Raw genomic sequence first — 18,814 nt, 5'->3', positions numbered from 1 at the left:
TTGAAAACTTAGTTAATGCACAAAAATGTCCAAACGAACCCCAAAAATCAGAAAAATTCACACAACACTCTTGTGGTTCTATGTTGACACGAGAAAATTTTTGAAAGCAATAAGAGGAAATGGATACCGATTCGTCCCCAAAGGTGGGACGCTCCCTATAGAAAACCATCATGCTTGTTGTGAGAAGCTCCGGTTTGTGAGAAGCATATACCCAAACCTGCCCCAAATGGGACAAATTTTTACCACGACATGTTGATTCCGCTCCATTATAGGATGCCAAGTTTCATGAATTTCAGACGAGTTTTGGATTGACTAGAATTTAAAAACCAGGCATCTCAATGTTTTGCCGTCAATCAATGGTGCCCTGATGTTTGAAATTCATTCCCATTTCTTGCATGGGACCTAAGCATGCACCCAAGGACCCATAGTTGATTTTTTGACCCATTTATATGCACTAGAGCATGTGCATGTAGTTCAAATATGAATTATGCACATAATGCTTTGAAAACTCAGTTAATGCATAAAAATGTCCAAACGAACCCGGAAAAATCAAAAACTTCACACAACACTCCTGTTGTTTTATCTTGACACGAGAAAAAAAATTGAAAGCAATAAGAGGCAATGTATATCGTTTCGTCCCCAAAGGTGGGATGTTCCCTACCAAAAATGAAAACTTAGTTAATGCACAAAAATGTCCAAACGAACCCCAAAAATCAGAAAAATTCACACAACACTCTTGTGGTTCTATGTTGACACGAGAAAAAAATTTGAAAGCAATAAGAGGAAATGGATACCGATTCGTCCCCAAAGGTGGGACGCTCCCTATCGAAAACCATCATGCTTGTTGTGAGAAGCTCCGGTTTGTGAGAAGCATATACCCAAACCTGCCCCAAATTGGACAAATTTGTACCACGACATGTTGATTCCGCTCCATTATAGGATGCCAAGTTTCATGAATTTCAGACGAGTTTTGGATTGACTAGAATTTAAAAACCAGGCATCTCAATGTTTTGCCGGCAATCAATGGTGCCCTAATGTTTGAAATTCATTCCCATTTCTTGCATGGGACCTAAGCATGCACCCAAGGACACATAGTTGATTTTTTGACCCATTTATATGCACTGGAGCATGTGCATGTAGTTCAAATATGAATTATGCACATAATGCTTTGAAAACTCAGTTAATGCATAAAAATGTCCAAACGAACCCGGAAAAATCAAAAACTTCACACAACACTCCTGTTGTTTTATCTTGACACGAGAAAAAAAATTGAAAGCAATAAGAGGCAATGGATATCGTTTCGTCCCCAAAGGTGGGATGTTCCCTACCAAAAACCATCATGCTTGTTGTGAGAAGTTCCGGTTTCTGAGAAGCATATACCCAAACCTGCCCCAAATGGAAGAAAATTTGTACCACGGCATGTTGATGCCGCTCCATGATAGCATCCCAAGTTTCATGCATTTCAGACGAGTTTTGGGATTTACTATAATTACGAAACCAGGCATCTCAATGTTTTGCCGGCAATCAACGATGCGCTGGTGTTTGAAATTCATTCCCATTTCTTGCATGGGACCTAAGAATGCATCCAAGGACACAGATTTGATTTTTTGACCAATTTATATGCACTTGAGCATGTGCATGTAGTTCAAATTTGAATTATTGACATAAATGCATTGAAAACTGAGTTAATGCATAAAAATGTCCAAACGAACCCCGAAAAATCACAAAAATTCACACAACACTCCTGTTGTTCTATGTTGACACGAGAAAAAATGTTAAAAGCAATAAGAGGCAATGGGTATCGTTTCGTCCCCAAAGGTGGGACGTTCCCTACCGAAAACCATCATGCTTGTTGTGAGAAGCTCCGGTTTGTGAGAAACATATACCCAAACCTGCCCCAAATGGGACAAAATTTGTACCACGGCATGTTGATTCCGCTCCATGATAGCATGCAAAGTTTCATGAATTTCAGACAAGTTTTGGATTTACTAGAATTTGAAAACCAGGCATATCAATGTTTTGCCGGCAATCAACAGTGCCCTGGTGTTTGAAATTCATTCTCATTTCTTGCATGGGACCTAAGCATGCACCCAAGGACACAGATTTGATTGTTCGACCAATTTATATGCACTGGAGCATGTGCATTTAGTTCAAATTTGAATTACGCACATAAATGCATTGAAAACTCAGTTAATGCATAAAAATGTCCAAACGAACCCCGAAAAATAACAAAAATTCACACAACACTCCTGTTGTTCTATGTTGACAGGAGAAAAAGAAATTGAAATCAATAAGAGGCAATGGATATCGTTTCGTCCCCAAAGGTGGGAAGTTCCCTACCGAAAACCATCATGCTTGTTGTGACATGTTCCAGTTTGTGAGAAGCATATACCCAATCCTGCCCCAAATGGAACAAAATTTGCACCACGACATGTTGACGCCGCTCCATGATAGCATGCCAAGTTTCGTGCATTTCAGACGAGTTTTGGATTTACTCGAAGTTTAAAACCAGGCATCTCAATGTTTTGCCGGCAATCAACGGTTCCCTGGTCTTTGAAATTCATTCCCATTTCTTGCATGGGACCTAAGAATGCACCCAAGGACACCAATTTGATTTTTCGACCAATTTATATGTATTGGAGCATGTGCATGTAGTTCAAATTTGAATTATGCACATAAATGCATTGAAAACTTAGTTAATGCATAAAAATGTCCAAACGAACCCCGAAAAATCACAAAAATTCACACAACACTCTTGTTGTTCTATGTTGACACGAGAAAAAAATTTGAAAGCAATAAGAGGCAACGGATATCGTTTCGTCCCCAAAGGTGGGACGTTCCCTACCGAAAACCATCAAGCTTGTTGTGAGAAGCTCCGGTTTGTGAGAAGCATATACCCAAACCTGCCCCAAATGGGACAAATTTGTACCACGACATGTTGATTCCGCTCCATGATAGCATGCCAAGTTTCATGAATTTCAGACGAGTTTTGGATTTACTAGAATTTAAAAACCAGGCATCTCAATGTTTTGCCGGCAATCAACGGTGCCCTGGTGTTTGAAATTCATTCCCATTTCTTGCATGGGACCTAAGCATGCACCCAAGGACACAGATTACATTTTTCGACCAATTTATATGCACTGGAGCATGTGCATGTAGTTCAAATATGAATTATGCACATAAATGCTTTGAAAACTCAGTTAATGCATAAAAACGTCCAAATGAACCCTGGAAAATCACAAAAATTCACACAACACTCCTGTTGTTTTATCTTGACACGAGAAAAAAAATTGAAAGCAATAAGAGGCAATGGATATCGTTTCGTCCCCAAAGGTGGGACGTTCCCTACCAAAAACCATCATGCTTGTTGTGAGAAGTTTCGGTTTCTGAGAAGCATATACCCAAACCTGCCCCAAATGGAACAAAATTTGTACCACGGCATGTTGATGCCGCTCCATGATAGCATGCCAAGTTTCATGCATTTCAGACGAGTTTTGAATTTACTATAATTTTGAAACCAGGCATCTCAATGTTTTGCCGGCAATCAACGATGCCTTGGTGTTTCAAATTCATTCCCATTTCTTGCATGGGACCTAAGAATGCACCCAAGGACACAGATTTGATTTTTTGACCAATTTATATGCACTGGAGCATGTGCATGTAGTTCAAATTTGAATTATTGACATAAATGCATTGAAAACTGAGTTAATGCATAAAAATGTCCAAACGAACCCTGAAAAATCACAAGAATTCACACAACACTCCTATTGTTCTATGTTGACACGAGAAAAAAAATTAAAAGCAATAAGAGGCAATGGATATCGTTTCGTCCCCAAAGGTGGGACGTTCCCTACCGAAAAGCATCATGCTTGTTGTGAGATGTTCTAGTTTGTGAGAAGCATATACCCAAACCTGCCCCAAATGGAACAAAATTTGTACCACGGCATGTTGATGCCGCTCCATGATAGCATGCCAAGTTTCATGCATTTCAGACGAGTTTTGGATTTACTAGAATTTTAAAACCAGGCATCTCAATGTTTTGCCGGCAATCAACGGTGCCCTGGTCTTTGAAATTCATTCCCATTTCTTGCATGGGACCTAAGAATGCACCCAAGGACACAGATTTGATTTTTTGACCAATTTATATGCACTGGAGCATGTGCATGTAGTTCAAATATGAATTATGCACATAAATGCATTGAAAACTTAGTTAATGCATAAAAATGTCCAAATGAACCCCGAAAAATCACAAAAATTCACACAACACTCCTGTTGTTCTATGTTGACACGAGAAAAAAATTTGAAAGCAATAAGAGGCAATGGATATCGTTTCGTCCCCAAACGTGGGATGTTCCCTACCGAAAACCATCATGCTTGTTGTGAGAAGCTCCGGTTTGTGAGAAGCATATACCCAAACCTGCCCCAAATGGGACAAAATTTGTACCACGGCATGTTGATTCCGCTGCATGATATGATGACAAGTTTCATGAATTTCAGACGAGTTTTGGATTTACTAGAATTTAAAAACCAGGCATCTCAATATTTTGCCGGCAATCAACGATGCCCTAGTGTTTGAAATTCATTCCCATTTCTTGCATGGGACCTAAGCATGCACCCAAGGACAGAGATTTGACTTTTCGACCAATTTATATGCACTAGAGCATGTCCATGTAGTTCAAATTTAAATTATGCACATAAATGCATTGAAAACTTAGTTAATGCATAAAAATGTCCAAACGAACCCCGAAAAATCACAAAAATTCACACAACACTCTTGTTGTTCTATGTTGACACGAGAAAAAAATTTGAAAGCAATAAGAGGCAATGGATATCATTTTGTCCCCAAAGGTGGGACGTTCCCTACCGAAAACCATCATGCTTGTTGTGAAAAGCTCCGGTTTGTGAGAAGCATATACCCAAACCTGCCCCAAATGGGACAAATTTGTACCACGACATGTTGATTCCGCTCCATGATAGCATGCCAAGTTTCATTAATTTCAGACGAGTTTTGGAATTACTAGAATTTAAAAACCAGGCATCTCAATGTTTTGCCGGCAATCAACGGTGCCCTGGTGTTTGAAATTCATTCCCATTTCTTGCATGGGACCAAAGAATGCACCCAAGGACACAGATTTGATTTTTCGACCAATTTATATGCACTGGAGCATGTGCATGTAGTTCCAATATGAATTATGCACATAAATGCATTGAAAACTCAGTTAATGCATAAAAATGTCCAAACGAACCCCGAAAATTCACAAAAATTCACACAACACTCCTGTTGTTTTATCTTGACACGAGAAAAAAAATTGAAAGCAATAAGAGGCAATGGATATCGTTTCGTCCCCAAAGGTGGGACGTTCCCTACCAAAAACCATCATGCTTGTTGTGAGAAGTTCCGGTTTCTGAGAAGCATATACCCAAACCTGCCCCAAATGGAAGAAAATTTGTACCACGGCAAGTTGATGCCGCTCCATGATAGCATGCCAAGTTTCATGCATTTAAGACAAGTTTTGGATTTACTATAATTTTGAAACCAGGCATCTCAATGTTTTGCCGGCAATCAAGGATGCCCTGGTGTTTGAAATTCATTCCCATTTCTTGCATGGGACCTAAGAATGCACCCAAGGACACAGATTTAATTTTTTGACCAATTTATATGCACTGGAGCATGTGCATGTAGTCCAAATTTGAATTATTGACATAAATGCATTGAAAACTGAGTTAATGCATAAAAATGTCCAAACGAACCCCGAAAAATCACAAAAATTCACACAACACTCCTGTTGTTCTATGTTGACACGAGAAAAAATTTGAAAGCAACAAGAGGCAATGGATATCGTTTCGTCCCCAAAGGTGGGACGTTCCCTACCAAAAACCATCATGCTTGTTGTGAGAAGCTCCGGTTTGTGAGAAGCATATACCCAAACCTGCCCTAAATGGGACAAAATTTGTACCACGGTAGGTTGATGCCGCTCCATGATAGCATGCCAAGTTTCATGAATTTCAAACGAGTTGTGGAGTTACTAGAATTTTAAAACCAGGCATCTCAAAGTTTTGCCGGCAATCAACGGTGCCCTGGTCTTTGAAATTCATTCCCATTTCTTGCATGGGACCTAAGAATGCACCCAAGGACACAGATTTGTGTTTTTTGACCAATTTATATGCACTGGAGCATGTGCCTGTAGTTCAAATTTCAATTATGCACATGAATGCATTGAAAACTCAGTTAATGCATAAAAATGTCCAAATGAACCCCAAAAAATAACAAAAATTCACACAACATTCCTGTTGTTCTATGTTGACACGAGAAATAAATTTGAACGCAATAAGAGGCAATGGATATCATTTCGTCCCCAAAGGTGGGACGTTCCCTACCAAAAACCGTCATGCTTGTTGTGAGCAGCTCCGGTTTGTGAGAAGCATATACCCAAACCTACCCCAAATGGGACAAATTTGTACCACAACATGTTGATTCCGCTCCATGATAGCATGCCAAGTTTCATGAATTTCAGACGAGTTTTGGATTTACTAGAATTTAAAAACCAGGCATCTCAATGTTTTGCCGGCAATCCACGGTGCCCTGGTGTTTGTAATTCATTCCCATTTCTTGGATGGGACCTAAGAATGCACCCAAGGACACATATTTGATTTTTCGACCAATTTATATGCACTGGAGCATGTGCATGTAGTTCAAATATGAATTATGCACATAAATTCATTGAAAACTCAGTTAATGCATAAAAATGTCCAAACGAACCCCGAAAAATCACAAAAATTCACACAACACTCCTGTTGTTTTATCTTGACACGAGAAAAAAAATTGAAAGCAATAAGAGGCAATGGATATCGTTTCGTCCCCAAAGGTGGGACGTTCCCTACCAAAAACCATCATGCTTGTTGTGAGAAGTTCCGGTTTCTGAGAAGCATATACCCAAACCTGCCCCAAATGGAAGAAAATTTGTACCACGGCATGTTGATGCCGCTCCATGACAGCATGCCAAGTTTCATGCATTTCATACGAGTTTTGGATTTACTATAATTTAGAAACCAGGCATCTCAATGTTTTGCCGGCAATCAAGGATGCCCTGGTGTTTGAAATTCATTCCCATTTCTTGCATGGGACCTAAGAATGCACCCAAGGACACAGATTTAATTTTTTGACCAATTTATATGCACTGGAGCATGTGCATGTAGTCCAAATTTGAATTATTGACATAAATGCATTGAAAACTGAGTTAATGCATAAAAATGTCCAAACGAACCCCGAAAAATCACAAAAATTCACACAACACTCCTGTTGTTCTATGTTGACACGAAAAAAATTTGAAAGCAATAAGAGGCAATGCATATCGTTTCGTCCCCAAAGGTGGGACGTTCCCTACCAAAAACCATCATGCTTGTTGTGAGAAGCTCCGGTTTGTGAGAAGCATATACCCAAACCTGCCCTAAATGGGACAAAATTTGTACCACGGTAGGTTGATGCCGCTCCATGATAGTATGCCAAGTTTCATGAATTTCAGACGAGTTTTGGATTTACTAGAATTTTAAAAAACAGGCATCTCAATGTTTTGCCGGCAATCAATGTTTTGCCCTGGTGTTTGAAATTGATTCTCATTTCTTGCATGGGACCTAAGCATGCACCCAAGGACACAGATTTGTTTTTTCAACCAATTTATATGCACTGGAGCATGTGCATGTTGTTCAAATTTGAATTATGCACATAAATGCATTGAAAACTCAGTTAATGCATAAAAATGTCCAAACGAAACCTGAAAAATCACATAAATACACACAACCCTCCTGTTCTTCTATGTTGACACGAGAAAAAAATATGAAAGCAATAAGAGGCAATGGATATCGTTTCGTCCCCAAAGGTGGGACGTTCCATACCGAAAACCATCATGCTTGTTGTGAGATGTTCAGGTTTGTGAGAAGCATATACCCAAACCTGCCCCAAATGGAACAAAATTTGTACCACGGCATGTTGATGCCGCTCCATGATAGCATTCCAAGTTTCATTCATTTCAGACGAGTTTTGGAGTTACTAGAATTTTAAAACCAGGCATCTCAATGTTTTGCCGGCAATCAACGGTGCCCTGGTCTTTGAAATTCATTCCCATTTCTTGCATGGGACCTAAGAATGCACCCAAGGACACAGATTTGAGTATTTTGACCAATTTATATGCACTGGAGCATGTGCATGTAGTTCAAATTTGAATTATGCACATGAATGCATTGAAAACTCAGTTAATGCAAAAAATGTCCAAATGAACCCCGAAAAATAACAAAAATTCACACAACATTCCTGTTGTTCTATGTTCACACGAGAAAAAAAATTGAAAGCAATAAGAGGCAATGGATATCATTTCGTGCCCAAAGGTGGGACGTTCCCTACCGAAAACCATCATGCTTGTTGTGAGCAGCTCCGGTTTGTGAGAAGCATATACCCAAACCTGCCCCCAATGGGACAAATTTGTACCACGACATGTTGATTCCGCTCCATGATAGCATGCCAAGTTTCATGAATTTCAGACGAGTTTTGGATTTACTAGAATTTAAAAACCAGGCATCTCAATGTTTTGCCGGCAATCAACGGTGCCCTGGTGTTTGAAATTCATTCCCATTTCTTGGATGGGACCAAAGCATGCACCCAAGGACACAGATTTGATTTTTCGACCAATTTATATGAACTGGAGCATGTGCATGTAGTTCAAATATGAATTGTGCACATAAATGCATTGAAAACTCAGTTAATGCATAAAAATGTCCAAACGAACCCCGAAAAATCACAAAAATTCACACAACACTCCTATTATTTTATATTGACACGAGAAAAAAAATTGAAAGCAATAAGAGGCAATGGATATCGTTTCGTCCCCAAAGGTGGGATGTTCCCTACCAAAAACCATCATGCTTGTTGTGAGCAGCTCCGGTTTGTGAGAAGCATATACCCAAACCTGCCCCAAATGGGACAAATTTGTACCACGACATGTTGATTCCGCTCCATGATAGCATGCCAAGTTTCATGAATTTCAGACGAGTTTTGGATTTACTAGAATTTAAAAACCAGGCATCTCAATGTTTTGCCGGCAATCAACGGTGCCCTGGTGTTTGAAATTCATTCCCATTTCTTGGATGGGACCAAAGCATGCACCCAAGGACACAGATTTGATTTTTCGACCAATTTATATGAACTGGAGCATGTGCATGTAGTTCAAATATGAATTGTGCACATAAATGCATTGAAAACTCAGTTAATGCATAAAAATGACCAAACGAACCCCGAAAAATCACAAAAATTCACACAACACTCCTGTTGTTTTATATTGACACGAGAAAAAAAATTGAAAGCAATAAGAGGCAATGGATATCGTTTCGTCCCCAAAGGTGGGACGTTCCCTACCAAAAACCATCATGCTTGTTGTGAGAAGTTCCGGTTTCTGAGAAGCATATACCCAAACCTGCCCCAAATGGAAGAAAATTTGTACCACGGCATGTTGATGCCGCTCCATGACAGCATGCCAAGTTTCATGCATTTCATACGAGTTTTGGATTTACTATAATTTTGAAACCAGGCATCTCAATGTTTTGCCGGCAATCAAGGATGCCCTGGTGTTTGAAATTCATTCCCATTTCTTGCATGGGACCTAAGAATGCACCCAAGGACACAGATTTAATTTTTTGACCAATTTATATGCACTGGAGCATGTGCATGTAAGCCAAATTTGAATTATTGACATAAATGCATTGAAAACTGAGTTAATGCATAAAAATGTCCAAACGAACCCCGAAAAATCACAAAAATTCACACAACACTCCTGTTGTTCTATGTTGACACGAGAAAAAATTTGAAAGCAATAAGAGGCAATGGATATCGTTTCGTCCCCAAAGGTGGGACGTTCCCTACCAAAAACCATCATGCTTGTTGTGAGAAGCTCCGGTTTGTGAGAAGCATATACCCAAACCTGCCCTAAATGGGACAAAATTTGTACCACGGTAGGTTGATGCCACTCCATGATAGCATGCCAAGTTTCATGAATTTCAGACGAGTTTTGGATTTACTAGAATTTTAAAAAACAGGCATCTCAATGTTTTGCCGGCAATCAATGTTTTGCCCTGGTGTTTGAAATTGATTCTCATTTCTTGCATGGGACCTAAGCATGCACCCAAGGACACAGATTTGTTTTTTCAACCAATTTATATGCACTGGAGCATGTGCATATTGTTCAAATTTGAATTATGCACATAAATGCATTGAAAACTCAGTTAATGCATAAAAATGTCCAAACGAAACCTGAAAAATCACATAAATACACACAACCCTCCTGTTCTTCTATGTTGACACAAGAAAAAAATATGAAAGCAATAAGAGGCAATGGATATCGTTTCGTCCCCAAAGGTGGGACGTTCCATACCGAAAACTATCATGCTTGTTGTGAGATGTTCCGGTTTGTGAGAAGCATATACCCAAACCTGCCCCAAATGGAACAAAATTTGTACCACGGCATGTTGATGCCGCTCCATGATAGCATGCCAAGTTTCATGCATTTCAGACGAGTTTTGGAGTTACTAGAATTTTAAAACCAGGCATCTCAATGTTTTGCCGGCAATCAACGGTGCCCTGGTCTTTGAAATTCATTCCCATTTCTTGCATGGGACCTAAGAATGCACCCAAGGACACAGATTTGAGTTTTTTGACCAATTTATATGCACTGGAGCATGTGCATGTAGTTCAAATTTGAATTATGCACATGAATGCATTGAAAACTCAGTTAATGCAAAAAATGTCCAAATGAACCCCGAAAAATAACAAAAATTCACACAACATTCCTGTTGTTCTATGTTGACACGAGAAAAAAAATTTGAAAGCAATAAGAGGCAATGGATATCATTTAATGCCCAAAGGTGGGACGTTCCCAACCGAAAACCATCATGCTTGTTGTGAGCAGCTCCGGTTTGTGAGAAGCATATACCCAAACCTGCCCCAAATGGGACAAATTTGTACCACGACATGTTGATTCCGCTCCATGATAGCATGCCAAGTTTCATGAATTTCAGACGAGTTTTGGATTTACTAGAATTTAAAAACCAGGCATCTCAATGTTTGACCGGCAATCAACGGTGCCCTGGTGTTTGAAATTCATTCCCATTTCTTGGATGGGACCAAAGCATGCACCCAAGGACACAGATTTGATTTTTCGACCAATTTATATGAACTGGAGCATGTGCATGTAGTTCAAATATGAATTGTGCACATAAATGCATTGAAAACTCAGTTAATGCATAAAAATGTCCAAACGAACCCCGAAAAATCACAAAAATTCACACAACACTCCTGTTGTTTTATGTTGACACGAGAAAAAAAATAGAAAGCAATAAGAGGCAATGGATATCGTTTCGTCCCCAAAGGTGGGACGTTCCCTACCAAAAACCATCACGCTTGTTGTGAGAAGTTCCAGTTTCTGAGAAGCATATACCCAAACCTGCCCCAAATGGAAGAAAATTTGTACCACGGCATGTTGATGCCGCTCCATGACAGCATGCCAAGTTTCATGCATTTCATACGAGTTTTGGATTTACTATAATTTTTAAACCAGGCATCTCAATGTTTTTCCGGCAATCAATGATGCCCTAGTGTTTGAAATTCATTCCCATTTCTTGCATGGGACCTAAGAATGCACCCAAGGTCACAGATTTGAGTTTTTTGACCAATTTATATGCACTGGAGCATGTGCATGTAGTTCAAATTTTAATTATGCACATAAATGCATCGAAAACCCAGTTAATGCATAAAAATGTCCAAACGAACCCCGAGAAATCACAAAAATTCACACAACACTCCTGTTGTTCTATGTTGACACGAGAAAAAAATTTGAAAGCAATAAGAGGCAATGGATATCGTTTCGTCCCCAAAGGTGGGACGTTCCCTACTAAAAACCATCATGCTTGTTGTGAGAAGCTCCGGTTTGTGAGAAGCATATACCCAAACGTGCCCTAAATGGGACAAAATTTGTACCACGGTAGGTTGATGCCGCTCCATGATAGCATGCCAAGTTTCATGAATTTCAGACGAGTTTTGGATTTACTAGAATTTTAAAAAACAGGCATCTCAATGTTTTGCCGGCAATCAATGTTTTGCCCAAAGGTGGGACGTTCCCTACCGAAAACCATCATGCTTGTTGTGAGATGTTCCGGTTTGTGAGAAGCATATACCCAAACCTGCCCCAAATGGAACAAAATTTGTACCACGGCATGTTGATGCCCCTCCATGATAGCATGCCAAGTTTCATGCATTTCAGAAGAGTTTTGGAGTTACTAGAATTTTAAAACCAGGTATCTCAATGTTTTGCCGGCAATCAACGGTGCCCTGGTCTTTGAAATTCATTCCCATTTCTTGCATGGGACCTAAGAATGCACCCAAGGACACAGAGTTGAGTTTTTTGACCAATTTATATGCACTGGAGCATGTGCATGTTGTTCAAATTTGAATTATGCACATGAATGCATTGAAAACTCAGTTAATGCATAAAAATGTCCAAATGAACCCCGAAAAATAACAAAAATTCACACAACATTCCTGTTGTTCTATGTTGACACGAGTAAAAAATTTGAAAGCAATAAGAGGCAATGGATATCATTTCGTGCCCAAAGGTGGGACGTTCCCTACCGAAAACCATCATGCTTGTTGTGAGCAGCTCCGGTTTGTGAGAAGCATATACCCAAACCTGCCCCAAATGGGACAAATTTGTACCACGACATGTTGATTCCGCTCCATGATAGCATGCCAAGTTTCATGAATTTCAGACGAGTTTTGGATTTACTAGAATTTAAAAACCAGGCATCTCAATGTTTTGCAGGCAATCAACGGTGCCCTGGTGTTTGAAATTCATTCCCATTTCTTGCATGGGACCTAAGCATGCACCCAAGGACGCATATTTGATTTTTCGACCAATTTATATGCACTGGAGCATGTGCATGTAGTTCAAATATGAATTATGCACATAAATGCATTGAAAACTCAGTTAATGCATAAAAATGTCCAAACGAACCCCGAAAAATTGAAAGCAATAAGAGGCAATGGATATCGTTTTGTCCCCAAAGGTGGGACGTTCCCTACCAAAAACCATCATGCTTGTTGTGAGAAGTTCCTGTCTCTGAGAAGCATATACCCAAACCTGCCCCAAATGGAAGAAAATTTGTACCACGGCATGTTGATGCCGCTCCATGACAGCATGCCAAGTTTCATGCATTTCAGACGAGTTTTGGATTTACTATAATTTTGAAACCAGGCATCTCAATGTTTTGCCCTGGTGTTTGAAATTGATTCTCATTTCTTGCATGGGACCTAAGCATGCACCCAAGGACACAGATTTGTTTTTTCAACCAATTTATTTGCACTGGAGCATGTGCATGTTGTTCAAATTTCAATTATGCACATAAATGCATTGAAAACTCAGTTAATGCATAAAAATATCCAAACGAAACCTGAAAAATCACATAAATACACACAACCCTCCTGTTCTTCTATGTTGACACGAGAAAAAAAATATGAAAGCAATAAGAGGCAATGGATATCGTTTCGTCCCCAAAGGTGGGACGTTCCCTATCGAAGACCATCATGCTTGTTGTGAGAAGCTCCGGTTTGTGAGAAGCATATAATCAAACCTGCCCCAAATGGGACAAAATTTGTACCACGGCATGTTGATTCTGGTACATGATAGCATGCCAAGTTTCATGAATTTCAGACGAGTTTTGGATTTACTGGAATTTAAATACCAGGCATCTCAATGTTTTGCCGGCAATCAACGGTGCCCTGGTGTTTGAAATTCATTCCCATTCCTTGCATGGGACCTAAGCATGCACCCAAGGACACAGATATGTTTTTTTGACCAATTTATATGCACTGGAGCATTTGCATGTAGTTCAAATTTGAATTATGCACATAAATGCATTAAAAACTTAGTTAATGCATAAAAATGTCCAAACGAACCCCAAAAATAACAAAAATTCACACAACACTCCTGTTGTTCTATGTTGACACGAGAAAAAATTTGAAAGCAATAAGAGGCAATGGATATCGTTTCGTCCCCAAAGGTGGGACGTTCCCTACCGAAAACCATCATGCTTGTTGTGAGCAGCTCCGGTTTGTGAGAAGCATATACCCAAACCTGCCCCAAATGGGACAAATTTGTACCACGACATGTTGATTCCGCTCCATGATAGCATGCCAAGTTTCATGAATTTCAGACGAGTTTTGGATTTACTAGAATTTTAAAAAACAGGCATCTCAATGTTTTGCCGGCAATCAATGTTTTGCCCAAAGGTGGGACGTTCCCTACCGAAAACCATCATGCTTGTTGTGAGATGTTCCGGTTTGTGAGAAGCATATACCCAAACCTGCCCCAAATGGAACAAAATTTGTACCACGGCATGTTGATGCCCCTCCATGATAGCATGCCAAGTTTCATGCATTTCAGACGAGTTTTGGAGTTACTAGAATTTTAAAACCAGGTATCTCAATGTTTTGCCGGCAATCAACGGTGCCCTGGTCTTTGAAATTCATTCCCATTTCTTGCATGGGACCTAAGAATGCACCCAAGGACACAGAGTTGAGTTTTTTGACCAATTTATATGCACTGGAGCATGTGCATGTTGTTCAAATTTGAATTATGCACATGAATGCATTGAAAACTCAGTTAATGCATAAAAATGTCCAAATGAACCCCGAAAAATAACAAAAATTCACACAACATTCCTGTTGTTCTATGTTGACACGAGTAAAAAATTTGAAAGCAATAAGAGGCAATGGATATCATTTCGTGCCCAAAGGTGGGACGTTCCCTACCGAAAACCATCATGCTTGTTGTGAGCAGCTCCGGTTTGTGAGAAGCATATACCCAAACCTGCCCCAAATGGGACAAATTTGTACCACGACATGTTGATTCCGCTCCATGATAGCATGCCAAGTTTCATGAATTTCAGACGAGTTTTGGATTTACTAGAATTTAAAAACCAGGCATCTCAATGTTTTGCAGGCAATCAACGGTGCCCTGGTGTTTGAAATTCATTCCCATTTCTTGCATGGGACCTAAGCATGCACCCAAGGACGCATATTTGATTTTTCGACCAATTTATATGCACTGGAGCATGTGCATGTAGTTCAAATATGAATTATGCACATAAATGCATTGAAAACTCAGTTAATGCATAAAAATGTCCAAACGAACCCCGAAAAATTGAAAGCAATAAGAGGCAATGGATATCGTTTTGTCCCCAAAGGTGGGACGTTCCCTACCAAAAACCATCATGCTTGTTGTGAGAAGTTCCTGTCTCTGAGAAGCATATACCCAAACCTGCCCCAAATGGAAGAAAATTTGTACCACGGCATGTTGATGCCGCTCCATGACAGCATGCCAAGTTTCATGCATTTCAGACGAGTTTTGGATTTACTATAATTTTGAAACCAGGCATCTCAATGTTTTGCCCTGGTGTTTGAAATTGATTCTCATTTCTTGCATGGGACCTAAGCATGCACCCAAGGACACAGATTTGTTTTTTCAACCAATTTATTTGCACTGGAGCATGTGCATGTTGTTCAAATTTCAATTATGCACATAAATGCATTGAAAACTCAGTTAATGCATAAAAATATCCAAACGAAACCTGAAAAATCACATAAATACACACAACCCTCCTGTTCTTCTATGTTGACACGAGAAAAAAAATATGAAAGCAATAAGAGGCAATGGATATCGTTTCGTCCCCAAAGGTGGGACGTTCCCTATCAAAGACCATCATGCTTGTTGTGAGAAGCTCCGGTTTGTGAGAAGCATATAATCAAACCTGCCCCAAATGGGACAAAATTTGTACCACGGCATGTTGATTCTGGTCCATGATAGCATGCCAAGTTTCATGAATTTCAGACGAGTTTTGGATTTACTGGAATTTAAATACCAGGCATCTCAATGTTTTGCCGGCAATCAACGGTGCCCTGGTGTTTGAAATTCATTCCCATTCCTTGCATGGGACCTAAGCATGCACCCAAGGACACAGATATGTTTTTTTGACCAATTTATATGCACTGGAGCATTTGCATGTAGTTCAAATTTGAATTATGCACATAAATGCATTAAAAACTTAGTTAATGCATAAAAATGTCCAAACGAACCCCATAAATAACAAAAATTCACACAACACTCCTGTTGTTCTATGTTGACACGAGAAAAAATTTGAAAGCAATAAGAGGCAATGGATATCGTTTCGTCCCCAAAGGTGGGACGTTCCCTACCGAAAACCATCATGCTTGTTGTGAGCAGCTCCGGTTTGTGAGAAGCATATACCCAAACCTGCCCCAAATGGGACAAATTTGTACCACGACATGTTGATTCCGCTCCATGATAGCATGCCAAGTTTCATGAATTTCAGACGAGTTTTGGATTTACTAGAATTTAAAAACGTGGCATCTCAATGTTTTGCCGGTAATCAACGGTGCCCTGGTGTTTGAAATTCATTCCCATTTCTTGGATGGGACCAAAGCATGCACCCAAGGACACAGATTTGATTTTTCGACCAATTTATATGAACTGGAGCATGTGCATGTAGTTCAAATATGAATTGTGCACATAAATGCATTGAAAACTCAGTTAATGCATAAAAATGTCCAAACGAACCCCGAAAAACCACAAAAATTCACACAACACTCCTGTTGTTTTATATTGACACGAGAAAAAAAATTGAAAGCAATAAGAGGCAATGGATATCGTTTCGTCCCCAAAGGTGGGACGTTCCCTACCAAAAACCATCATGCTTGTTGTGAGAAGTTCCAGTTTCTGAGAAGCATATACCCAAACATGCCCCAAATGGAAGAAAATTTGTACCACGGCATGTTGATGCCGCTCCATGACAGCATGCCAAGTTTCATGCATTTCATACGAGTTTTGGATTTACTATAATTTTGAAACCAGGCATCTCAATGTTTTGCCGGCAATCAACGATGCCCTAGTGTTTGAAATTCATTCCCATTTCTTGCATGGGACCTAAGCATGCACCCAAGGACAGAGACTTGACTTTTCGACCAATTTATATGCACTGGAGCATGTGCATGTTGTTCAAATTTGAATTATGCACATAAATGCATTGAAAACTCAGTTAATGCATAAAAATGTCCAAACGAAACCCGAAAAATCACATAAATACACACAACCCTCCTGTTCTTCTATGTTGACACGAGAAAAAATATGAAAGCAATAAGAGGCAATGGATATCGTTTCGTCCCCAAAGGTGGGACGTTCCATACCGAAAACCATCATGCTTGTTGTGAGATGTTCCGGTCTGTGAGAAGCATATACCCAAACCTGTCCCAAATGGAACAAAATTTGTACCACGGCATGTTGATGCCCCTCCATGATAGCATGCCAAGTTTCATGCATTTCAGACGAGTTTTGGAGTTACTAGAATTTTAAAACCAGGCATCTCAATGTTTTGCCGGCAATCAACGGTGCCCTGGTCTTTGAAATTCATTCCCATTTCTTGCATGGGACCTAAGAATGCACCCAAGGACACAGAGTTGAGTTTTTTGACCAATTTATATGCACTGGAACATGTGCATGTTGTTCAAATTTGAATTATGCACATGAATGCATTGAAAACTCAGTTAATGCATAAAAATGTCCAAATGAACCCTGAAAAATAACAAAAATTCACACAACATTCCTGTTGTTCTATGTTGACACGAGAAAAAAATTTGAAAGCAATAAGAGGCAATGGATATCATTTCGTGCCCAAAGGTGGGACGTTCCCTACCGAAAACCATCATGCTTGTTGTGAGCAGCTCCGGTTTGTGAGAAGCATATACCCAAACCTGCCCCAAATGGGACAAATTTGTACCACGACATGTTGATTCCGCTCCGTGATAGCATGCCAAGTTTCATGAATTTCAGACGAGTTTTGGATTTACTAGAATTTAAAAACGAGGCATCTCAATGTTTTGCCGGTAATCAACGGTGCCCTGGTGTTTGAAATTCATTCCCATTTCTTGGATGGGACCAAAGCATGCACCCAAGGACATAGATTTGAATTTTCGACCAATTTATATGAACTGGAGCATGTGCATGTAGTTCAAATATGAATTGTGCACATAAATGCATTGAAAACTCAGTTAATGCATAAAAATGTCCAAACGAACCCCGAAAAATCACAAAAATTCACACAACACTCCTGTTGTTTTATATTGACACGAGAAAAAAAATTGAAAGCAATAAGAGGCAATGGATATCGTTTCGTCCCCAAAGGTGGGACGTTCCCTACCAAAAACCATCATGCTTGTTGTGAGAAGTTCCAGTTTCTGAGAAGCATATACCCAAACATGCCCCAAATGGAAGAAAATTTGTACCACGGCATGTTGATGCCGCTCCATGATAGCATGCCAAGTTTCATGCATTTCATACGAGTTTTGGATTTACTATAATTTTGAAACCAGGCATCTCAATGTTTTGCCGGCAATCAATGATGCCCTAGTGTTTGAAATTCATTCCCATTTCTTGCATGGGACCTAAGAATGCACCCAAGGTCACAGATTTGAGTTTTTTGACCAATTTATATGCACTGGAGCATGTGCATGTAGTTCAAATTTTAATTATGCACATAAATGCATTGAAAACCCAGTTAATGCATAAAAATGTCCAAACGAACCCCGAGAAATCACAAAAATTCACACAACACTCCTGTTGTTCTATGTTGACACGAGAAAAAAAATTTGAAAGCAATAAGAGGCAATGGATATCGGTTGGTCCCCAAAGGTGGGACGTTCCAT

Source organism: Triticum aestivum, chromosome 5D (genome assembly GCF_018294505.1).
Source record: "Triticum aestivum cultivar Chinese Spring chromosome 5D, IWGSC CS RefSeq v2.1, whole genome shotgun sequence".
Taxonomy (NCBI): domain Eukaryota; kingdom Viridiplantae; phylum Streptophyta; class Magnoliopsida; order Poales; family Poaceae; genus Triticum; species Triticum aestivum.
Note: the sequence above shows the minus strand (reverse complement) of the source record.